This window comes from Lonchura striata, chromosome 5 (assembly GCF_050655825.1).
Source record: "Lonchura striata isolate lonStrDom1 chromosome 5, ASM5065582v1, whole genome shotgun sequence".
NCBI classification, from domain to species: Eukaryota; Metazoa; Chordata; class Aves; order Passeriformes; family Estrildidae; genus Lonchura; species Lonchura striata.
The window spans coordinates 50,157,994-50,183,718 of record NC_140707.1 but is presented as its reverse complement, the minus strand read 5'-3'; the positions used below and the strand labels follow the sequence as shown (position 1 = coordinate 50,183,718).

General features: G+C 37.4%; 1 long non-coding RNA gene across 1 annotated transcript in view; it reads left to right on the top strand.

Annotated features, from left to right (window-relative positions):
- LOC146767367 (uncharacterized) overlaps positions 1–22,366 on the top strand; it is a 36,927-nt gene extending 14,561 nt beyond the window's left edge. The window contains exon 2 of the long non-coding RNA XR_014955700.1: positions 21,738–22,366. This is a non-coding gene — a long non-coding RNA (uncharacterized LOC146767367). The remainder of the gene's footprint in view (positions 1–21,737) is intronic.
- The last annotated feature ends 3,359 nt before the right edge of the window (positions 22,367–25,725 follow it).

The following is a 25,725-nucleotide window of genomic DNA, read 5'->3' as shown; positions in this document are numbered from 1 at the left end:
CAGTAAAAATGGACATCTGCTTTTTCAGGGGAGGTGGAACAGTGGAGGGCTCAAAGTATGATAAGGAATTAATACAATTTTAGCACAAGTTGGTAGTGACTCTTACCGTGGCATTGCTGGTACTCAAAATACAAGCAAGGCCCATGGGTGAGGTAATGATTTTAGGTTCAGATTATCTGGTGGTCAGGAGGCAGCCAGCACACTCATGTCTTGTCCATGTTCCCCACAAGGCTGGCAGAGGGACCAGTAAGCAGCATGGTACTGGCTTCTCCTATAAGCCAGTCCTACATTGAACAACCACCCATTGTTTGGTTTTCTTCCTGAAGCCAGAGGCACACTGGATGACCCACAGTGTGCCAGGCACAGTGCCTTTCATGCCGGCTTTCTCCCTCTCTTCCTCCCAGCGAGTCCTGTCTGGCCGTACACTGCGTTCAGAAGCTCTCTGTCCTGGTGCTAATTGAAGGAAATCTTATAATAGAAATGTGTTTGTTGAGGGCATGTCATTATGTAGCTCTGCAATAAAATATGTAGTACATAATGTATTTTAATTAAACTGGAAATTAATTAAATTAATCAGAACAAGTCCACCCTCTCCTTTTAATATTGTATGCTCCAACAATAAGAAAACTCCAGATAGGAAAATTACACATCTTCCTTAAGGAGACACTAACACTGTTAGCATTTAGTGTGCTGGGCACTCACTGCAAAGCAGCATTTATTAATGGGGGCTTCTGAGTGTGTAAAAGAAACAGATCTTAGACTCATAAAGTAATTGAGTTGGCCCTAGCTATTGAAGACCAAGGTGCTTTTGCTTTCCCATCATGGAAGTTGTCTATCTTCTCCAGAATGTCAGGGGAGGACCATTTCAGTGACTCATAGCAGCTGACCTCAGTTGTGCTTATTTACTTGGGAGTATCATGTACAGTTTTTTTCCCTTGCTATTCCTGGTCTTAGCCTGTCACAGATGTCCAGTCTGTTGTATTCATTCACTTGGATTTTGTGGGTAGGTATTTTCTTCACTTTACTGACTGAAGAAACAGGCCAGGGGTATGTCCTCTAGTATTAATGGATCTGCATGCAATTAATTATTTGTTTGCCTGTCTTCAACATCTGTGTCATTCCTGATAGAATTATCAACACTTGTCTTGGCCATGTATTTCTTAAAGCTTTGGCTACACACAAAGCTGTGGCTACAGACATGAATGTGAAATTGAGTTTAAGAGAGTAGCCATCCAACATGCCCTGAGCTCAGCATGACTGTTTAAGTGTGTAAACTAGAAAATTCTTATTGCAGATGCTAGCAAGCTCTGGTGTTCAAAGAAATTGTCCAGTTTGGTTAGATAAAATACAATACTCTGATGATCAAGATGCGAAATGATCCCTCAACCTCTCAAATGCTACATAGATGAAGGTATGATATGGTTTTCCAAGGCTGAGAGAAAGAAGACCAGAGACACCAGTGGCCTGCTGAGACAGATGGAGTAATAGGGAAGATTTTTTTCTGTCAACAGGGAGAAAAGAAAAAACTCTCAGTGACAGGCAAACCACCAGAGAAAGTAGGAGGCAGATAGTGGGGATGAACAGGCAGATCTTATTTCTATAATATACACTCTGTGGAAGCTTCTCTTCCAATGAATGAAAGTGAACTTTTACTGGGACACAGACTTGGGAGAATGTCCCAATTGCCCCATAGCCAGAATGTAGATTTTTTAACTTTTTTTTTTTTTAGTACATTTTTCCTTGAGACAAGTGACTGTGCAGCCTGTCATGTAGCTTTCCTGTGCAAAGTTACCGCCATCACCAGTTTACAGAAAACTGTCTTGTCTCAATTAAATTTCTGGTAAAACCTTTAGCTTCATGCTTTAACAAAGACTTTTTGGCACCTGTATCTGTGGATGAATGACACTGTCTGGGATTTGGTACAATAGACACCAGGCCTCTCAAAACTTGTGTCTTTGTCTTAGTGACTGCTCTCTATGATGCACTAAAGGAGCACTGTAACATGAAGAGATGTCTGTCTGACCCTCTGGGTAGCCTTGGTGCTGAAGGGATGCTTGGATACCTTAACTTCCTGCAACTGACTTTTGCAGAACAATTATTTTTCATTACTTCTGTTGTATCTACACATCTGGGACTTTGGGCTGTGACTTAGGAGATATGGTAAGTCACAAGTTGCTAGAAGCATTGTATTGTAGGTGTGTAGATCAATAAAAGTTGGTTACACCTTTGTCTCTCCATGTGCAAAGCCAAGCCTAACTGACTAAAAGACAGAGATGGTCTTCTGGGAGGGGAAATTCTAAGATCTTGGCTCTATTCCTTATATAGATGTGTTTGGCCTCTCATCTGTGAGCAAAGTGAGCTCTGTCTTGGATGCTCTGAACTCAAGCCTGATATTTATTACATCCTCCTCTCTGGTGAGTTGGAGGGTTTGTATTTTAACTACATAGAGGAAAACACTGTTCAACCTTTTCCATATCACATATTAACATCTGGCTAATCACGGCAATATCTAGACTGGTTGTTTTGTTTTGGTTTTGTTTGTTTATATTTCTGGGAGAAAAAAGCCATTTTTCAGTAAAGAATGGGTTAATGTTTAATGAGACTTGACTCACATTAGACAAGAGACAAAGATTGTAAACAAAGCATAAATCCTAAATTTTTGTGTTACAAATCACAGAGAAGTTTTTTTCTAATTCTGCATGATTTTTACTGACTGAGAAATTAATTTTATTTTCATCAACATAGACAACAAACAGCAATAAAACATAAATTCAGTGTTAAGTTTAGACATGGAAGAATATATATACAGTTTCAGTGAACAAAGAATCTGGTGGGAATAATAGGTCAATTAGGGTGCTATTACTTGCTTTGATGAGAAGGATCGAATTTTCAAGACTGATGTATATCACACACAGTGCGCCCAAGGATTATATAAACGAACTTTAAAAGCTGTGCCAGAAGGTAATCAAGGGACAGGGTATGAAACCTATTGAAAGCTTTTCTTTCATGACTTTTATTCTTGATTCTAGTTAAAGAACTGTAAAAAAAAAAGGGAAGCTGATAGAGAACCCCATTTTAAAAAAAGATATTGGTTCTGGAAGTTGCAGTAACTGCAAATGCTCAAACACAACTACATATGTTCTGGTTATCACATTTTCACCTTCCACTTTTAACAGCAAGGAGCAATTAGAGAGACCTGTATTGTTGTTGTTCTATAAGATTGTGTTTCTAATGGTCTTCAGCTTGCTCTGTGGCACTCCTATTTATAAAAGTTAGCTGGGTTTTTTAAAGACAAAATTACCTGCTGTAATGAAATCTTTCTGGTTGCCTAGTTTGAATGAAAAGTCTGAAGGGCACGTCAAAATGCACAGCTCCAGCACAGATGTTTATCTCTGTGTAATACTGAAACAAATATTGACATCTATTACATTACTGCATCTGACTCAGGGTTGGGGAAAAATAAGAAGTTTCTGAATTTCTTTAAGGAACCTTGTTATAAGAAGCTTCTGCACTGTTTTCAAACAAAGTTACTGGTGTCAATATTAGTTATCTGAGTTATGATTCATGATGCTGAGAATACAAACTAGGTGAAAATGGTTAGGAAAGAGAGCTAGAGCGGAAATGGCTTCAAGTTGCACTGGAGGAGGTTTAGATTGGATATTAGGAAAAAAATTCTTCACAGAAATGTTGTCAAGCATTGGAACTGCTGCCCAGGGAAGTGATTGAGTCACCAGTCCTTGAGGTATTTAAAAGACATATAGATGTGGCCCCTGGGGACATGGTTTAATGTTGGACTTGTCAGAGTTACATTAGCAGGTGAATTTAATGATTTTAAAGGTGTTTTCCAACCTAAATGATTCTGTGACTCTATGAAAACAATATAATGTATCAGTGTTATGTTGTCTAGCAGGAGGATTTTTTTCACCTACCTCCTTCTGTCTTGTTTTAGCTTTAAATATAATTGGAAATTACTGTCAAAAAGAAGTGGGTAATTTTGTTGTACTGTTATTGGGGCTTTTTAAAATATATTTTATTTCCTTTTGGATGTGACTCTGCAGTCCTGCAGTAGCAGAGCTCAGTGAAGAGGAATAACAAACCAAACAGTCTTTCTAGGCTTCCCTTGCATTGCCCAAGGACAATTGACTTTGTGTCCAAAAATTATTGACTTTTACTATTTTGTAAAAGACTTTTGACCTTTATAAAGGACTTTTGTCCTTTTTGTCCAGATATTTCAAGGCTGTCCTACTTGAGACATGACTTTTGACATGCTAAGACTGTTTTGAAATGCAATAACAAAGTATAATGCTGCTGACTCTTTAGTCACAGGAGGCAAAAGTAGTATAACACGACTGGGATACAATAGGCACATCCATGCAGAGATGTTACAAGACCCATGAATATAGAATATCCCATCTGGTTTTGTTGTGAAACATTGCTAGGGACTCCAGCTATTGTGAGCATATCCTGTCTTGAACTTTTGGGGTTTTGGGAGGGAACATTGTGTTTATTTTTCTGTTAAAATGTACATGGTGATAAATAAAACATGTAACTCAAACCTACACCAAAAACCTAAAACAAAAACTGGTTTGCTCAATGCAAGTAAAATAAAATGAGTTTGTGGCTTTATTCTCCACTTTAATTAGGGAAGAAGAGATGTTCATATGTTATTTGTGGTTCAATTCTTCCTGTTGTGATCTCTGAAAAAGAGGAGGGTCTAGTTCTGGTCTTCTGGTTTTACTTAAGCAAAAACCCTCAGGAAAATCCATTCAGTCTGATTTCTGTAGTGAAACATGTGAAGCATGTGAAATATGTTAATGATTCGGGATGAGTGGCTGTACATTTCACTGAGGAGGATGGCAATGCTGTGGAGGGGATGGGTAAGCCAAGGCATGAATGCACAAAACTTTTGGTGTAGAGAGAACCTGTAGAGTGACCCCTTTTTCTTGATATAATTGTAGCCTGTAACCTCTTATAAGGTAAGCTGATCTGCTGCTTTTGTTGCATTCTTTTTTCATATACCTCTGGTGTACTTGAGAGTCTGTGTTCCCTTCCCTTGCTCTTTGCCAATGATAAAAGACAGTTGTATCAAAGCAACTAGAGTCCAGATTAAATCAGTCAGCATCAAACATGTGTCTAAAGGCTTGTATGCAACAGACCATTTATAGAAATTAATTTGGAATAAGTAAATAAATTAATTCAAAATGGGCTACTTAAAATCACCTTTAATTCCTGTGCAGGTATTGCTATTCAAAAATAATAAAGTCTCACAGTACATGTATTAGCTCACTCAAAGATTGAATGAAGCAAAATCTTTGGGTGTTTGATTCTACTTGATTCAGTACAATTTCTGTTGGATGACAGAGGTGAAAGCCATAAATACACCCCACTGCTCTTCCACACCATTCTCCTGAATTGCACTGTCAAACTGTTCTGTATTCACTAGCCCTTGGGCTGGCTTGGTTTTGTTCAGCAGTTCGGGAGATGTTAGCAGGTACAGCTGCTTATGACTTTTCTGGCACAGAGGTGTGCTGGCTGCGTCCCCATATGGGCAGAGGAAATGGAAACTTTCTACATATCTCCAGCAGCTAACATAGTAGTCTTCAAAAGGAAGGGCTCCTAATAATTTTTCTACCTCCTTTCAGTATAAAAGCAACATAAAATGCAGGAGCAAATGAAGGACTGCTTTCAGTGTTCCATCCACTTGACCAGATGCGGTCATAGGGTCTTGAAAATTAATACATTCACAGAGTGAGGACCACCCTTCCTCATTATGATTTATCACTGCACTTCTTGCTGATAGGTTTGGTGAATAATATAGAAAATTAAAAATAGAAATTCAGAAGTAAAAAATCTTGCTCTTGCCCATCCCTTTTTGTAATTCTTATTCAAATAAAAATAAATGCCCTCTGAAGCCAACACCTGAGACATTCTGATTGTCAGATGCAAACCATGACAACAGATGCCCTTGAAAATATATTTATTGGCAAGTACCCAAATAAATCATAAAATTAGATTAGTAAAGAAAAACAACCAAATAAAATTAAAAAGAGCAACTCTCAGGCCAAGGTACTCTTAAAAACCTGAATTTGTATGGACCAGATTCAAAAGAAGCCATAATATGTCTGCCTGCAAAAGTATATAATAGAATCATAGAGTACTGAATTGGAAGGAACACATCAGGATCATGTATGTCCAACTCCTGGCACTGCTCAAGACACCTCAGGAATCACATTATGTGCCGGAGAGCATTTTCCAAATGCTTTTTGAACTCTGAGAGGCTTGGTGCTTTGACCACTTCCCTAGAGTGCCCGTTCCAGTGCTCAGCCACTCTTCAGGTGAAAAAATCCTTTCCTCATATCCAGCCTAAACATCTCCTGACACAGCTTCATGCCATTCCCTCAAACTTTGTCACTGGTCACAAGAGTGGCAAGATAAGTGCATTTCCCTCCTCTTCCTCTTGTGAGCCTTTCCTCCAGGCTGAACAGACCAAGTGACCTCAGCCACTCCTCATGCAGCTTCCCCTCTAGGCTCTTCACCATCCTCATGGCCATCCTTTGGACACTTTCTAATAGCTTTGTATCCTTGTATTGTGGCTCCCAAAACTGCTCACAAGACTTGAGATGAGACTGCACTAGTGCAGAGCAGAGCAGAAGACTCCCTTCATTTTGACCAAGAGGTGATGCTGCCCCTGATGCCTCTAGAGCAAGGGCGGCCTTCCTGTATTTATATATATATATATGCATACATACACACACACACACACACACACACACACACACACACACACACACACATATATATTTTTATATATATTATACATAAATATATATAATATATATAAAATATATGTAATATATATAATATAAATAATATATGTAAAAATATATAAAACACACATTCACATGCACACACACACACACACACACACACATATATGTATTTATTATTCATTAGAAACATATTTTAGGTGTTTTTCAAGTGTTAACACTCTCTGTGTTTCTGTTTTTGCCATTTGTTGCCTACTTCGCTGTATCCCTGTCTTGGGATTATTTCATTCTCAGTTGGTTCAACATAAATTTTAAATCCTATATGCTTATTTTTATAGAAGTATTTTCTGTTTGCTATCAAAGTTAAACAGGATCTTGCTGGTTTTATCTCATGTTTTCCATACTTTAATAGGTGCTAAGCCAAGATGAAGGTTGTGTTAAATGGCAGAGACAGTTGTGTGATAATATTGCTCCCATTCTGCTGGCTGGTGCAGGGCAGAAGGTGAGAGCAAAGAGCTCGAGGAGCAGTCTCGTGTGGGCCAGGCTGTACAGCTGAGAGCATCAAGACTTGGCAGGACTGGCACTTGTGAAATCTGGGGCCAGGGAAAATGCTGAAGGGGATATAAACTTTGGTCTTTGCTTTGAGTCCAAAGCAGAGTGAATGTCTGAAGACTACTGCCTGTAGCTGGTGAGTGCTCCAGGGAACTGCTTTTTGCTGCTTGCTCCTGGAAGCATAATACCTGATTCTGAGAGTGTGCATGGATTCAGCATATACTGATTCAACAGATGTTGATGCAAAATTGCTGGTTTGGGAAATATGCCATGAAGGAACTTAATTTTACAGACAGTAGAATTATACTGTTACAGATATGCCTGTAAAGCACAATTTACAACAACTTACAGATAGTTTCAGATATGTGCTGCATTTCTTTTCTCTTTATACTTTCTAAATGAAAGGTAGTATCGACTAATCTGGCAATTTTCAATGTTGGGGATAGAATTAATGTATTTTTTCCATTTCTTTGGCTTGTATACTTACTTAACTGATTTTGTTGGAAAGGAGACAGAGTAGCAGATAAAGCATTTATTAAAGTGTAATTCCACAGCATAGTGCACAGACTGTAAGCAAAGGCTATAAATGTTAAGTACCAGTTTGTAGTGTGAGTCCTACAGCCTCTGCTTCCTTTTTGATGAAGAAAAATCACTTCACTGTAGTCAGTGAAGGCTCAGGTGATAGTATTAAGCAGATAAACTTAGAATTCTGAAGCAAAAATGGTGTTTTTTTATTTTTATTTTTATTTTTTTTTTAAGATCTTACGAGCTAAGAAAATATCCACTAGCTATAAGAGTAAAAAGGGCCTCTTTTATTTGCAGGTCTGGTTCTGAGAAGCCTTTCATCTGTGGGCCTGTTCTTATCACACAGTGCAGTAGAAAACTACTTTTTTTCCAGTAGAACTTCCATTTATTTTAAAAAGTTATGCAGTGAGTATGTGTTTAGGCTAAATAGTGGATCATGCCACATATTAAAATTGAAGCCAGGAATGTGTTTGAGGAAGTGTTAAGATGGTAGGGTACATTCATAATATTACATGAATTTATCTGTAATTCAAGATACTACATTAGACCAAGGGATGATCTGATCCCAAATGATTAGTTGCAGTTTAGGAAATAAAAAAGGAGAAAGGTGAGGTGCAGCTGAAGTGTGATAATTTCTGATCTTCAAGTAGATTCATACTACTACTAATTTGTTATGGAAGACAAGTAATCCATACTGTATCCTAGTATTATCCTCTGTGAATAACTGAAACACATTTCTCAAGGTTTATCCCCTTTTTTCTTTCCTGACTAAAGCACTGAGCACAATTGAGCAGACTGCCTAGGAGAATGCAGTATTTAATTGTTATGCTGAAGGGACTAGCAATTAGATAAAAAAGGAGTTGAAATTCTGACAGGCTAAGATAATCTTTGCTATGCTAAAGGTTACAGCTGCCACTAATTTAGTTGCATTATCCTTCTCATTGCAGATGTTTAGGGATGGGTCTTCTAAATTACAAAGAAGAAAAGTATTTCCACTATAAAAACAAATTTTATCATAAGAAATATAATTTATAGGATGATAAAAGCTTTTAATACTGAATGATTTGATAGACTAACAGGAAAAATAGAGTATTTGCATAGATATTTATCTGAAGAACAGGGTGAACACAATGACACCAGCCAATGTATTTCCAGTTATGTTGCTTCTGAAATGAAACACTTAGGAACAAGTGATTGGGCTGAATTAATATATTGATACCTAATCATGATTTGTTCATTAACTGTGTTGTCCACTAGTGATAACTAGTTAGCACTATAAAAGCTATAATGGGATGTTTTGGTTAATGTATTCAGGTCCTAACAGTTTCATAAATAATTTTTGCAAACAAATCAAAGTCAATAGAAGAGGAAAGTGACCACACATAATTTTACAATGGTTTTTCCTATCTCTCAGTGATTGATAATGTGACCTTAAGTGGTGGTGAAATGTCTGATGGGTTAAAAATGTCTTTTGTTTGCTATTTTGTCTATGATGTTAAACAAAGACAAAATCTACATTTATTATCCTTAAAAAAAAAGGAACCAACCACAAACTGTGAGCACAGTTGTTAAACTTGAAGTAAATCTATCTACTAAAGCTCATGCTAAGTGGAAGCACAAAGCTCCTGGGGGCTAATTTACTCTACTTCAAAATAATTAGGCTATATCTGATACTGACCAAACTGGCTTATTTGGAGCTTGTTTGGAGATCTCGAGCTACATGCTAGTGTGCAATGCAGGTAAACCATTGGTTTAAGATTTATGCTGGTTATTCTATTGCTTCGTCTCCAGAAAGGCTCATAAGTCTGTAGGTGTAGGTTGTGGTTAGGACTGCTCTGGATCATAATCTGTCAAGAATAATTTGCTGGTGTGCCCATTGCCTGCCTTCTAGAACACATGGAATTCACATTGGAAAACACTACTTTTACTTATAACATAAAGCAGCGTGGGACACATGTTTTTATGATAGCAACTGTACTTATCATTTAATACAAAGCTCTGAAAAAAATCTGAAATAAAGGATTGGCAAAACCCTTTCATTTTCTCTTTGCAACAGAGAGATTTTGAAATAAACCCTCATACAAGAGAGGTTAAGTGTCAGAGGCTTAGTCACCCAGTTGTAGCTCAGTGTCCCTGGTCCTACAAACCTTTAAGAAATGTTTAACGCAGTCACATTTATCATGTCAAGCAGTCAGTGGAGCTTATACAGTGAGGTGCAAGGAATTAGATTTCAGATATGGGCTCACCATGGCTATACTTCTCCCAGGCCAAAATCCACATGCAGCAATAGGGATTTCACAGTAAAGCCTTAGGGAGAGCATAGTGTTTCTGCACATGGGGACACTGTGCTTTCAAGCTGAACAAGAGAAGCTTGTAACCAAATGTGGTGTGCTGCAAAGGGGAATGCTGATGCAATTGGACTCTTGTGACCACCTCTGCCTGATGTGTGCCTTGCCATTAGGCACATGGGCTGTTTTAGGGCAAGGCTGGATTTCTCCAGCATTTTTCATGTGGTGCTGTGTTGATGTAGAACAGCAGAGTATAAAAAAGATTGCTGAAGAATAAAAGATGAAAAATGAATCTACCTCTTTGGGCACCCTCTAGCTGAAAAAATTTAAAATAGAAACATCACCAAGCAAGACTGTGTCTGTTGGATCACAGGTGATAGAGAGAAATATTTGCTCAACATACTCCAGAGAGGGGATCTAAACCTTCTCTTCAGAGCGGATTGTATTTGCTAACCAGAGCTTTTATCTTCCTCTCTGAAGCTCCTTATGAGGGGAAAAAAAAAGAGCTTTATATGTAGTTTTAAATTAATTTTGGTTTTCTTTTCTTCCTCACTAAATGGAATATAAAAAAATCCAGAATCATCACATTTTCTCCTTCCTTTGCCTTATTTTTTAACTCTAAAAATTTTAAACTTTGACCATAATGTCAGTGTAGTAGAATGGAACTGCTGAATACACTCCTCTAAACAGAATTGAATACACTCCACCTTTTGCTGGAAAAAAACCATCCAACCTGGAAATAGAAAATTTTCAGCTTTGAAAAATGGAATTGGGATGAAAACTTTAAGTCTAAGTAAATTGAATGCTCTAGTTTTACAATTTCTCTGTAATTAGGTAAGATATTTGAAGAAAAAATTTTCTTGTGGGAGAGAAAGGGAGATAAATGTGGTTTTTTATTGGTTTCAACCTTTATGGATCATACCTTCAAGGTCATGGCTCTGCTTTTTTCCTTTAATTCCATCTTGGTGTTGCAGGAGGCTACTGATACCTTGACCATTTGTTTCTTGGAGTACCTAGTGGAAATATTGAAGCAATGAGATTCAGGAAGAGTCACTTGATAGTAACTACTGGCATTTGTTACTTGTTTTGTGTGAATATTTTCACAGAGTAAAATCTACATTAAGAATACAATGGTGTCAGAAATTTTCATTGCAAACACAACAAAGAAGTTGTGAAATGTCCTTTAAAATCCATGAATTTATTTAAGTTTCCTGCTTTAAAACTTGTTTTGAGATGCTGATTTCTGCTGTGCTCGTGTTTGCTTCATGCTAGGTTTTAACAAGCAAGAGTCAAACTTAGTCCTCAACAGGAGATGCTGGACTAACAATCTAAATCTTGGGCAGATATGAGGTAGAACATATCCCTGCACTAAGGAGTCTGTAACCTGTATAAGCTAATTGAAATATGTAAAGTTGTTTTCTGGGATTTTGTTGGGTGTTTTGAGAGGCATTAATTTTTTTGGTGTTTTTTAAAAGAACTCAAAACCACTTCTTGACTACTTTTTTTTTTTTTTTTCATCCAGCAACCAAACAACTTTGTTTTATATCTAAAACTAAAGATTTTTTTTTTCTTCTGTACTGCAGGTTGCATAGACCTCAGTCTCCCACTGAGAAAAAGAAATATCTTTCTGGTTCACATGAGTTACCAGCAAATTTCATGGGAAGCAGTGACATTTTATTTCTCTTCAAAGGCAATCAGTAAAACTGAAAAAAGTCACATTTTGTTTTCAGCAGAAAGTGCCTCTGTGTCATAATTTAAAGTGAACAACAACCTCTAGCTTCATGCAGGAAGATAAGTATATGTTAGACAGTTTCAATGGATAATGTTAATTTCAAGTTCATTAGAGCTTAGAAAATGAAAATGCCTATTTCTTAATGATTACTCTTCAAGAATTTTTATACATTTTAAAATAATTTCACTTCTGTATGATTTTTTGTCTTTGAATAATTCCTACCATGTTTTTGACAAAATCGGACTAATTGACTATTGCTGTCATGAAAAAATGAAAATGTAATTTGACAGAAAAAGCACCATGAAATTCAGTTATTGGAGTCACGTAACATGACAAACCAATATGTAATATTTTTCTGGATGCAAACTGGAGTTTTTGTTTTAAATAGGACTTTCCATAGTTTCACTATTCTGGCAGCAGAAGCATCAAATGGGTGACAGACCAGGAAAACAAATGGCAGATTTTGTTAAATGATCTTTCATTATCTTGCTGTATTCATCCTAGCTTTCAATGAACATTGGTTTTGGAGAAACTTTGACTGCTTTAGAATATGTAAAATCTTAAGTTATTTACTGCCTTTCCCATTTATGGATCTAGTTGCTTCTGGTTTTGGCTATGATTTTATAAATGCTTGAATGTAAATGTTACTTTAGAAATAGAGAACTGTTACCTTGGATGAAATTATTCATGTGCAGGGATTAATATTTCTGGATCAGGAACACCTTCAGTATCTTCAAGACAGCTAATCACTGAAAAAACTGGGAGAAAACTACTAGTGATCTCATCATGTATTTCATTTGAGAAAAAAATATCTGCAAACAGAAACTTCATGCTGAATGGTTATTACAAAATTACATTAATTGACTCAAGACACATTTTTTCCCTTTGCTGTTGCAGAAACTAATTATATCAAAGTCTCCTGTAGATATGGCAGTTTTAAAGAATGATATAGTTTTTTTTTGGTTATTTACTGATAACATTGTAATGATGAGATATTCAAGCTGACTTGTGAGATTCAATCTAGGACTAGGCTGAGACCTTAGATGTCTCAGCCTGTATCAGCCCTTAGATGTCTCGTTCTCTCTGAGAATGAGAACTGTGTGTAAACGCATCACTTTGGGAGGAACTTGGATTAAAAACAAGAGTTATGAATGGATCCTATGAGCTCTAAGGGAACAGTCTGCTGGATGCTGTTCACCCTTCCTTCAATTACTTCACTCCATTGTAGAATGCTCTGCAGATTCAAATGTTTGAAAGATTCAGGTGAGAAACTGCAGAAGGGAAAGGCAAAGATCAAAGATTTGTAAATGAGACTTGGAGAGAAGATAAGAAAGTGAGGCAGAGAGGTACTGTTAGATTGTGCCAGATGGCAAAAGACATGGAGTAAATAAGTCTTACCAGAAATGGGAGAAACAGCTCACGGGCCTAGTCCAGCCTAAAGAACTTTACTGACTTAGTTCATTTTATGCTGATGTGGTATAGTGGCAGTTAGCTCTCTAAAGTGCAGACACATGGCAAATCTGGTCCACAGTGTGAAAGAAGTGGAGCACTTACTGAGAAAAAGGAATAATTGCCTTACAGTGTGAGAAGGAGCATGAGGAAAATAACTTTTTCCTTCTCCTGAAACTCCATTTATTGGTAGGACAGGAAAAAAAAAAGGGGGGAAGAATTATCTTCAGCTCTTAATGAAATATACTTTCTGTCTCCTGCATTTCTATGCAACTCTTTCCTTTTTTTCCCCTCTAGGTGGCTGGCTGGTATATTTGGTTCCTTCATTTTGCACAGGTTGGAAATTGATGTTGAGTTTCAGGTCTAAGAGTATTTTACTGGGAACTTCTCTGAAATCTCCATATTTTTGAGCTGTTTCACTTATTTAAAAATAATCTCTTTCAGACATTGAAGAAGAAAGGAAAATTAAATGGTTGTTTGAAAATCTCAGCAAGAAAGGACTGTGTTATTGAGATGTACATAGCTGAGAAGTGTGTGATAGCCTGTGTAGCCTGATAGTTTTGTAAATAAAATGCCAGACAAGTTAGCTACTTTGCAGAAAGATCTCACTTTAGAGCCTGCTAATTTAGCTCATTTATTCCCCTCTTCTTTTATCTTCATCTTCTTTTCCCCCAGAAGTTATATTTTCATTGTTTAATCTCTGTGTTTCAGATTAATGATATATCATCATTAATCACCTTTCCTGATTTCCCTATCCCCATTTCTAAAGGAAAATGTTTCCATTTTAGGGTTAAGTTCTATAAGGTCTAAAATAATAATGAAGATAATATAAATTAGTGAACCTAAGTCTTTGGTCCTAAATCTGTTTTACCAATTATAGCAGAGAAACATGAGTGGAGGCTGATTGCTTGAGAAGCTACTCAGCCTGGCTCACTGTCTTATTTCCCTGTTAAAGACAATAATATTAATAAGAATTTCTCTGTTTTCTATTGCATAATTATCCACTTCTTTCTTTTAATCCTACACATTCTTTTGTATTTTGAGATAGTCTGGAGCTTGTTCCCTTCTCTCACAATTAGACTGAGGTTGGGGAATAAAAATGGAAGGGATGTTTGAAGCTTTTTAGTTGTTCTGTTAAAGAATGAGTGAATGTAAGCACAAAAGTGAAAAATATGCCTAGAATATGAGTGGTGCATAGATACTTTCTTTGCAAGAAGGGATTAAAATCAAACCCTCTTGAGAAGAGGGATTTCTTTTCTGTGGCTTCTTGTTCTCTGAATTGCACTGGATTATACAGAGGGATTTAATGGTTGTAAATATAGTAATAGGCTATAAGGCAGCCAGGTTTCCAATAAAAACATTGAAAGTTGAGCAGAAGAAAACTAGGCCTAGGGTTTTATTTTCAGTACATTAGTGCATCCTTTCTCTAAATTCTTTCCCAGCATGTTATATGAGCTTACTGACCTATCCTTCAATACACTTAGGAGTATGTTTCTTGTCATCTGCCCCTGCCTTGCTGTGTACTTTGCAACATTGAGCACTTGATGTTGCACAGACTCATAAAGGAATTTTCAAACATTGTTCTGGGAGGACGGCTGTGGGGTTAAGTACTGCAGCGTAGCAATGATACAGACATGAAGAGATAAAAAGGGTCTCAAGGGAAGCAAGTTTCAAACAGAAGGAACTCAGTGTGTTTAGGGAAAATGGTGTGATCCTGTTGGCTGCCATGTTCTGAGCAGACACTCTCTAGACCAGCACTACAGTGGCACACAATTGGCCTCCTACTCTCACACTGGTGGTAGTTTGACACTGGCTGGATGCCAGCAAAGCCACTCTCTCTCTTTCCTCCTCAACTGGATAGGGAAGAGAAAATATAATGAAAGGCTCATGAATTGAGATAAGGGCAGGGAAAGATCACAAATTGTCATGAGCAAATCATGCTGAGCTTGAGGAAATTAATTGAATTTATTACCAATCAAAATCAGAGTAGAATAAGGAGAAGTAAAACTAATCTTAGACCCACTTCTCTCTCATCTCTCCCTCTTTCCAGGCTTTTTTTCCTGATTCACTGCTTCTTTCCTGCTCTTCTCCTTCAGAGGTACAGGGGAATGAGAATGGGGGTTGTGGTCAGTCCATCACTTGTTTTTTCTGTTGCTTTTTCCTCCTCAGGAAAAGAAGTCTTTCCCCTGCTCAAAAATGGGGTCAATCCCATAAGACACAGTCCTCCACAAACTTCTCTAACATGAGTCCTTCCCACAGGCTACCGTTCTTTACCAGCTGCTTCAACATGGGGCCCAACAGGACTGCCAGCGAATCTGTTCCAGTGTGGGTTCCTTTCTCCATGGGTACAAAGGTCCTGCCAGGAGCCTCCTCCAGTTTGGGCTTCCCACAGGGTCACAGCCTTCTTGTGGACATCCATCTGCTTCAGCATGGGTCTCTTCTGCAGACTGCAGGTGAATGTCTGCACCTCACATATCTCCAAGGGCTGCAGGGTGACAGACTGACAGCTTGCCTCCCCATGGACTTCATCACAGTCTGTAGGGGAATCTCTGCTCCAGCTCCATGTGCTCCATCTTCACTGACCTTGATGTCTGCAGAGTTGCTTCTCTCACATATTCTCTTCTCTGGCCACAATTACTCCTGCACAATAACTTTTTTTCCTTCATAAGTAAGTTATCACAGAAGGTCTACTACCTTTGCTGATGGGCTTGGCCTTGGTCAGTGAAGGTTCTGTGTTGGAGCTGGATGGAATTGGCTCTGTTGGGCATGGAGGAAGGTTCTAGGAGCTTTTCATGGAAGCCGCACGTCGCTTTCCCACCCCCACCAGAAACTTGCAGTGCAAACCCAATACAGCAGTTTCTTGGACTGAAGTTGTTCACGTGTCAAAAGCCATCCTTAGCACTTGTCACTTTGAATTAGAGTAGAAAGAGCTCTTCAACAGTCGTGTACAACACTGCCTTAAGAGGTGTTGGTCATCTGCAGCTCCCAGTGGAACTGAAGAAGAAGATCCTCAGTATCACATGGGATTTTGTTTCTAGGTGAAGAAGAATTTGGTGATTTCAAGAGGACACATATCTTGAACTTCTTCTCCTTTGGACTTGAGTCAGTGATAAACAGTTCTATTTAGCCACTTTTCCTATGATAAAAGTCCTTTAAACTTCTAATAGAAGACCAGGTATAAGATTTCTGTGTGAATGCTACCACAAGCACTAGGAAAAGAAAATTATTTTTGTTTATTTAACTTCTCTAATTTTCAGTCTGACATTTCTCTACTGCACTCAGAGACAAGATTTGTTTATAGTGTTTTTTCTTTGTGTAGAAATGAAGAGACTTTATGGGATGGCTTGAAGTTTTACAGATTTTTTTTAATATTAAAACCATCAAATTATTCAGAAAGGAGGATTTATTATAAAAATTCCCACTAGAGAAAAATCAGTATTGGAGTTTAAGTATCCGCTAATTTTGCTTGAGACTTTGGATTGTCTTTCATTTGTCCTGAAATTATTTTTTCCTATAGATTCTGAAAAAATCCCCTAGTACTTTATTTGGCACAAAAAAAAATCCCACTATGCAATCCCCCAAACCCATTCTCAAAACTCAGAGCCTTAAATGGGTCTATGCCATCTGTTCTGCTTCACTTTGGCAGCTCTGACTTGACATCTGGCAGTTACAGAACTAAGTGTGAGCTTGTAATTAGAATTGGACTGAGATCTCAAGTTCCTTGTTTTAATAAAACTTCCCTGTACTATGTGATGTTGCAGAGATGCTATCTGAATACTGGTATTCAACACGCTTGTATGCTTTTGATGACTCATCTAGAGTATGTAGAAAGAAGCAGCTTTATAGTAATGACTTTTGATTTACTTCTTTCAATCCTTATTAGAGCATTTCTTAATGATGACACTGGAGTTATTTTTGATGGCTTTGTAATATTTCTCTAGATAAACAAGCAATATGACTTCTTCCATGGGGAGAGCTCTCAGCTAAAGGATAGCAGGATTAATCCCAGAGGAGGTACTGTGTTCATTTGTGGTACACAAAATTGTTGAGAGCCTCTAGAGGGCAAACCACAAAGAGTTTGGAGACTGCCAGTGTTATGAACTGTGAAATTAAACCCAGTTGCCAATGGAGAAGGGAGGGGAGGGAAAAGTAAGGACAGGCAGCAATTGATTCAAAGATGAAATTAGCTGGTAGGAGGGTAAGCAAGGAGAAGGTATATGTAAGAGAGACTTGAGAACTTGTTAAAGAGTTGTTCTTAATTTCTTGTTTTTTTTTCTATAACTATCACAATTTCTTCACTCAGGATGTCTGAACACTTTCAAATGTGCTCTTTTCATTCACTTGCCCTTGTTTTCCTTTGCTCCAGTAGTGGAAATAATTTGGGCAATATATCTTTACTTCAGGGAAGAGACAGCAATTTGGCTTTTTGCTTCAGTTAACAGCTTGAGCTTGGTTCTGCAGGGGATCTTGAGGGTGAACCTGAGCAACTGAATTTGACTAAGAACCTAGGTTAATGTGCTTCTGCTGCCATTTAAACCCATGCTGTTTAAGAAGGTAAATAATTTCTAAGAAATTCTCCCTACTGCCTCATCCCTTATTCCTCATGTCTCTGTGCTGCTCTTTAGTTGGTGACACTGAATTAGTGTCCTCTTAAAGGCAAGAAGATGACGTTTATTTTCCTCTGATTTGTCATGATGTTACTTTTATGAAAATGGTTCACTTTTTTTTTAACAGCTTTTCATTTAATACAGACTTGGATTTGGTTATATCTATTACAGTCTGTTTCCCTGTATGTTCCTTATGCAGCTCTAAATTTGAAAGAGAGCCATCATCTTGACATTTTATTTGGGCTAGATTTTGAATAAATGTAATTAGGCTTTGTCACGCTTTTTTAGACAGTCAACACAAAGTTATTTCTTTTCTCTTTGATATAAATAGCTCTTTTAGACTGGCTCTCTTTTAATTGCTCTTGAAGATGTTCATATTTTTATAAGGCTGTAAATGTCAGGTCTGGATGAGTCAGACCTAAAATATTAGGAAGCAAACTATCTCCTAATGTTCTCACTCTGTCCCAATCCTTGTGAAATGCCAAGAACTTCCTTGTACATGCTGAGGTCTGTTACAGCATTGAAGACAGGGAGAGCTGAAATTGCCTAGCACCTTTCAACAGAATCCCTTACCAAACAGGCTGTATTGACACCAAGGATGTTTGATCTCCATACAAAAGATGCTATGACACTTCTTTGAAGAATTAAGTATCTTATTATAATTGATGTTTCCATTTTTGAAACACAGAATCAAAGCCAGGTTGCATTTCATGTATTCATCCCACATAACCTTTTTGGAGATAAATTAGCAAGAACTACCTGTACAGGCAGAGAGGTGCCTGCATAGAGAGGAGTCAGTGGGAGGTACATGAAAAGGGAACTGCAGAGCTGTAAAAGTGTGCTTAGATATGTGTACCAATACTAGCTCTGTTCAATAATTTCTTCTGCCTCTCATCTTAGTCTTGAGTTGCTCTTCGGGATGTTAATCAGAATTCATTTTTACTGGGAAAAAAGGTGTAGTCAACTGTGCTAAGTGGGGAAAAGTAGAGGACTAAGGGCCTGATTTTATGAACCTTCTCAGTTTTCAACGCTTCAGTATTTATAGTATTACAGTCAGGAGGCAACCTGAACTTTTCACAAAATCTTTAATTTTTCTTTCGTCTATCTCATTTTTTTCCCAACCACCAAGAATCTTGTGACAGGCCTCCTTTTCCTCCTGTCCTGACTCTCATGCTCTGCTGTGGATATCTACAGGGAGAAAACCTGCAGAGCCATTCTTCTTCCCTAAGCACATGATGATGAAATCAATACAAACTCTCTCTTAGCTTCTCTAGAACAATTCTAGTGATTCTGGTTTTCTATGGAGAAAGAACTTCAGCCTTATAAATTGCTGGTGAAGTAATTTTTGTTGCTTTTCCTCAAGATTTTTGTTTTGGTTTAGCAGGCAGTGAAAGGCTGGGAAGGTGAAATTAAGCTGGGGTTCCTTGCTCAATAGGGGAAAATAGCATTTATTTCCTTCAATTTGCATCTGTCCTTCCACATATCCCTGAAATTTTTTTCAGCTGACTGACAACTTCAGAAGGTTGAGCTTATGCAAAACAAGGCAAAGTGAAGTAGAGAAATCCAGATTAGTCTTAACCAAATTTATTTAGTAGCTACATGACTATTTATATCAGAGTTTAGATTTCAGCAGTAACTTCTCACTTGTTTCTGCTGTGGCTGTTCTTCCATAAGTCTAGCATACCGAGATATTTGGCTGGAGTGGTCTCTACTCTTTGGGCCTATGCTGATGATCTCATTGGCTTGTCAGCTACAGTCTTTGCACAGATTTCTGATCCAAAATCTTGTTTATATCTGTATACCAGCACCTTTAACTTTATTGTATGACAAAAGCTTTTAGGGCCTAACCTCTGTGTCAGGGTGGTAAGAAATTGATCTGTGGGTTTAATGTGTTGACCATTTTTCTAATATTCATGTGCTCATATTGAAAGAATAAATTGTTTGCCTTCTCCATGTTTCCTATGCAACTGTTCTTGTCTTTTGTTTCACCATTTTACAATGCCAGCTTAGGTTTAATATGCTGTTCACGGTAGCTCTTGCCAAACATTATTTTTCAGGTGACAGCCATTCGATAGCTTTGCTTCACGCTGTAGCTTTTGCAGGTGTTCTAATATTCTGTCCAAGGTGACTCATGTTATACTGCAAATTGTCTTTCTCATTTTAGTATCCAAAGCATTTGCAGTTATTCTTTCCTTTTAGTAGACCTGGTATTCTGACTTACATTTTAATCCTTGAGTTCAATTTTTTTCTATCAACATTAGTAAATTATAAGTTTTTCCAGAACCAAGGGTACCTCCCACCAGTTCAAGTTAAATACTCAACATCAGGTTACTGCTTCATTTTTTTGTCAATCCTTCTGTATGTATCTATTATGAAGGTAATTTAATTAAGTTTTTTTGACTAGGAGATTTGGGACATAGTAAATGTAGTTCAAAATTGTGATGTTTGTCACTTAATATTGCTATGCTAGGTTTTAAAAGAAAGAAAGATAACCTGTCTTCAGAATAACAGGTCTGAATGTGAAAGAGAATCACAGAAGACTTCTAAAACATTTGAATGAGCATTCTTTATACAGCTGTCAAAAGATGCAATAAAGGGAATGAGGTTGGTGGAAAAATTAGAGCTCACCTCACATTGTTAAACTGTTTGTGCACTCTGAACCAGTAGATGAAGACAATCTCCAAGAACCACTTGGATGATAGGCAAGATACCACTAACATTCAACAGAGCAGAGCTGATACCAGAAACCTCTTCTTCATATTGTTCAGCACTTCCTGATACACTCCCCATTTTCAGTTTGTATTTCTATCTCAGAGTAAGCCTTCTGGCTGAAAGTGTTAAGATTCTTTTCTTGTCTCGGCTTGAATTTTGAAAGGTTTGGATTTAAAGCTTTCTGCATAAAAAAAAATTAAGGTGGCAGAATTAAAAATAGATAGTATTTGTGATGTTGAAAGCTCTGTTGTCTGTTTGATTTGACGTTTTTTGGTTTAACTACTTTGGTACTTTGCCTTATGTATATATACATTACATTTCATTAGGCCTCATGTTTGTTACTGTAAGGTCTTGGCAGCCAGCCCTCAACTTTTATAGGCTGGATTATACATTTCATCAGCAAACTGCCTCACATGAGGCTTCATCTTCTTTTCCAGTTTTTTTATGCATATGTAAGAGAGGAAATGAGCTCAGTAAAGATCCCTGTGAAATTTCATTTATGACTAATGAAAAAAATGGACAATTTATTTCTATCTCATTTTCTAATTTCTAAGGAACTTTGCTGAGAACTATTCTGTTACTTGTGAGACTGACATAAATGTTTCCTATACTTGTAAATGCATTTGTTTTGCAAGTGTTCGAACAGGAAGCAAGCTTGATGACATTGATGCTATTGTTATTTAGTGGGGGGCAGCCACCCTTTCATTATAAGTAGCTATATATCTACATTTGAATCTTAATTATTCTTTTGAATAACACCAAGCCTGAAAACAAACCCTGAAGAATGCTACTAACATATTGAGTTATAAGACAAAGGACAAAAGCAGCTGCTTTCTGATACATAACTATTGAGCAGTTCTCAGCTTCTGTCATGTATTTTGTAGTGATAATTCTTAAACAAGATCAATGATAGTCAATGGAGGTTCAAATATCTTTTCTGACTACTGTATCCATACTGTTATCTTTTTCATTCTTGTAGTCTCATAAAAAATTTATTAATTTGTTTGATGAGACCTATATTCTGTAAAATTATTTTGGCTGTAATAAATTATTATTCTGTATTTATTAATTGAATTTCATATCAACATTTCTTTTTTTTCCCAAGGTTTTTTGGCAAGCTACCAAACCTATAATTACCTGCCATTACTCTTGTTGAGTATCAGCAGAGCACCAGAAACCTTTCAGGCTTCTTGAATGTTCCTGCAATTCTGAAACCAGAAATATGCTCATCCAGAAGTTTTGAGATGTAAATTACCAAAGAATCAATTTTAAAAGTGTCTAAACTTCACAGGACTGTTTGAAATTTCCTATTACTGGTGCACTGTAAATCAAACTTTAGATCACTTCACAGAAGACAGAACATTCTGAGTTAAAAGGGACCCACAAGGATCTTTGAAGTCCAACTCCTGGCCCTGCACAGGACACACCAAGAGTCACACTGTATGCCAGAGATGCTTCTTGAACTCTGTCAAGAGCTGTGACCATTTCCCTGGGGAGCCTTTTCCAGTGCCCAGCCACCCTTTTGCTGAAGAACCTGTTCCCAATATACAACATAAACCTTGGGTTGTGTTGCTGGTCAGCACAGAGAAGAGATCAGTGCCTTCCCTCCCAAGGCAGCTGTAGACTGCAATGAGGCTTCTCCTCACTCTTCTCCAGGCTGCACAGACCAAGTGACCTCAGCCACTCCTCATGCAGCTTCCCCTCTAGGCCCTTCAGCATCTTCATTGCCCTCCCTTGGACACTCTCTAATAACTTAATGTTCTTTTTACATTGCAGTGACTGAAACTGCCCCCAGCACTCGGGGTGAGGCTGCCCCAGCTCAGAGCAGAGCAGGACAATCTCCTCCCTTGCCTGGCTGGCCATGCTGTGCCTGATGCACCCCAGGACAGGGTTGGCCCTCCTGGCTGCCCGGGCACTGCTGGCTCATGTTCAGTTTATTGAGCAGGACCCACAGCTCCATTTCCACAGCACTGCTTGCCAGCACCTCGTTCCCCTGTCTGTAGGTACACCCAGGATCTTTGGAATACCTCATTCTGTGTTCTTTTAAACACGTATCATAAAGCTAAGAAACACTTTGCAACTTTATAGTGAATATCAAAATCTAACGGTGAGACTATACCACTATTACAATAAATTTTGCTCTAAGTATACTTTAAAAGCTTTTATTCTCATTTGCTTTACCTTTACTACCTATGAGTTTTCCCAGAGATTAACTTCCCTAAACATTTTAGTCCTTTTTCATTTATCTATTAGTATATATCAATTATATGTCAATATATTATCCATTTATATATCAATATATATAAATTTAAAATATTTTAATCTCCTATCTTCTTTGAATATCTCTCTTTAGCAGCTACTTACACATAGTCATATCTTTGCTTAATTCTTCTCCTTCAAAATAATGGTCTTCAGATTTAGAAAATTAGCTCTATTGAAGAATATAGTTTGCATTGGAATAGAGATCTGTCTTCTTTTAAGAAATTTAGGTCATGTTGTAGTTATTGATTTTTAGATATCCACAAATTTTAGTCCAGCAATTAATCAATCTTTATGTATTGTGTGATTCTGTAATTGCATCATCACTGGTGCAATGCAATTTGCATTAGAAAATTATCATCTGTATTATTTAGCTAAAACAGTTTAGATTTTGAATTCAATAATGGAATATGCTTAAATTAGTAATGTTTTTGCTATAAAAAAACACAGGCTGGAGAATATTGGGTTTTATGCCATAAATCCTTGTCAGATTTTGATGTAACAAACTGAACATAATTTTTAATTATGCCTAAAAGGTTTTTTATTGTGTTTTGAGAATATGATTTATACGTTTTATTGTCCTCAATTAAAATACGTGAAAGCAACTGTGTATAACTGTTCTTGGAGGGTGTCAAAAAGGGGAAAACAATGTAAATATCATAGGAGACATTATGTTAAAAGTATATTAAAAGGATTTTTTCATTTGTGCACGGTTACCATAGCAACCAGATGCATGTTTGAAGCTTTTTAATTCACTTAGCTGAGGTGTGTCATGTTCATTGTTTGTGACCTCTGCCTATTGCCTCAACCCAGGGCCAACTCAACTGCTGTTCTCAGTCTATGAAGCCAAGAATGGTTCAGATGGGATATTCCAAAAAGAAATTTATTTGTAATAACAGATCTACTAAATTTACTAAGCTTAATAGATCTTGCAAATAATTATAGATTGCATTGGTATGAAATATATCCTCTATATCAAATATCTTCAAAACAAGTAATTCAATTTTGCTTCTTCAGTGCCTGTTTTTGGTTCTTTTTTTTTCCTATGGAATTGTTATTATTTGTCACTGGGATCCTCTGCTTAATACAGACTCTATGAAATGTTTATTGATACCTAAGAATTGTTAGGCAGCAACCTTGAGTACTCTTTGTCTTCTGAACTACTTGTCCAAAGAAGTCATCAATGTAAGGATAACAAATACTGCTGATTTTGTCTAAATCTCCTCCACAGATCTGGTTTAAACAGAAAGACCAAAGCCAGAACAGAACAGTGATAGGCTTAAAGAAAAGGTTACTTTTCAGCTGAAACCTGGCCAAGACAAGAATCACTCTGGAGTTACTTACATAAACTTCATTTGTAGTAGCATCTTTAGAAAAGGGAACTATATGAACAGATTTTGTTACAATTTTTTTCTCATATAATTGATTTTAAATCCATATGATAATAATAAAAATAACTTCTTATGCAAGAATAAAATTTTTCTTGTCTATCACTTTTTGTGCTCTGGGCGGAAAATACAAAGTTTTGGCAGTATGCACTGAATCCTAGGGAGTGATTTAAGATGAGAACTCAGGAATGGTAAAAGCATGAGGCCTAATTCCTAGGTGAGTGAACTTATGGAGAATAGTAAAAAATTCAGTATCTTTAAAAGCTATATATGCTACATTCCGCATGCGAAAGTGTAGTGGAATTTGGATTACTCCACAAAGCTTTGCTGTCTGTAAAGTCTGCTTCTTCCCCAGATTTAAAGCAAGCAATAAAAAATATACTGTACCTTAAAAGGGAGTATGAATAAAACAAATACTAAAAGGGATGTAATATATCCTCCTCCTCCTCCTCCCCCCTTTAAATCTTCTATATTGAATCCACATTTTCTTCCCCAAAATATCACCCATCTGCTGGGTTTGGAAAACCTGCCTGAATTCAAGAACTCTGAATTGCACAAGAAAGTAATGTAATAAACTTGAGCCCCTTCTGGTAAATGTGCAAAAGTTGGTGAAGCTCACAAGTATTTCCTTATGAGTCAGAAAATTTTCAAAATTATAGTAATGAAATATTGTGTTAACACAACTGTGACAGAATCATAAAGTTAAAGAAAAGTGCAGCAGCAGAGTATGTATTTGCAGATAACAAATATAGCAACACCTCTTTCAATTGTTTTGTCAGAAATCCACCCACTCCTTTCTCATCACACAGCAGATTAACCCCACAGAAAAGATTCCCTCAGCTTCACGTCCTTCTCTCTTGGGCCAAAGGGCAGGAGCAGATTCTGTACCTCAGTGTCTCCCTGTCACCTGGTCTGAAGGAAGTTTATCTCAGTCTCATAAAAGGGGCAAATATTTGTCATTGCAGCCATGGGAAAATAGGGTAGATGCTGAATTTCCATGTAAAGGAACGGTTTCTGAGTGTTTTGCATTGTAGCAGAAATACAGAGGCCCTCCAGCTCTGACTTTCCCCTGGCCTTTGGCAGAATGGAAGCACATTGTCCTTTTACATCTGTTCTTCCTCCCTGCGTGAAGCTGACACCATTCGTTAATCCCAGGAGGGTGGAGGCAGACACAAGTCTTCTTGGTGAAGGGAAAACCCACCAAAGACCAAGAAGTAATCCGTTTCTGTAACCATCTATCTATTGCAACCACAGGAGCAGTGCTTGCAGGGAAGCTTTGCTGTGAAGTCTAGATTTTAACACCTTTCAATATTCCCCTATGTCATCGTAAACTGTGAGGACAGAATATCATATTCTACATATTCTACTGTCCTGGAAGGTTTGCTTTTGGCACAAATCTTGGTCTCTGCTTCCTTAGTTAAATCAAGGATGTTTCAGATGGCAGCG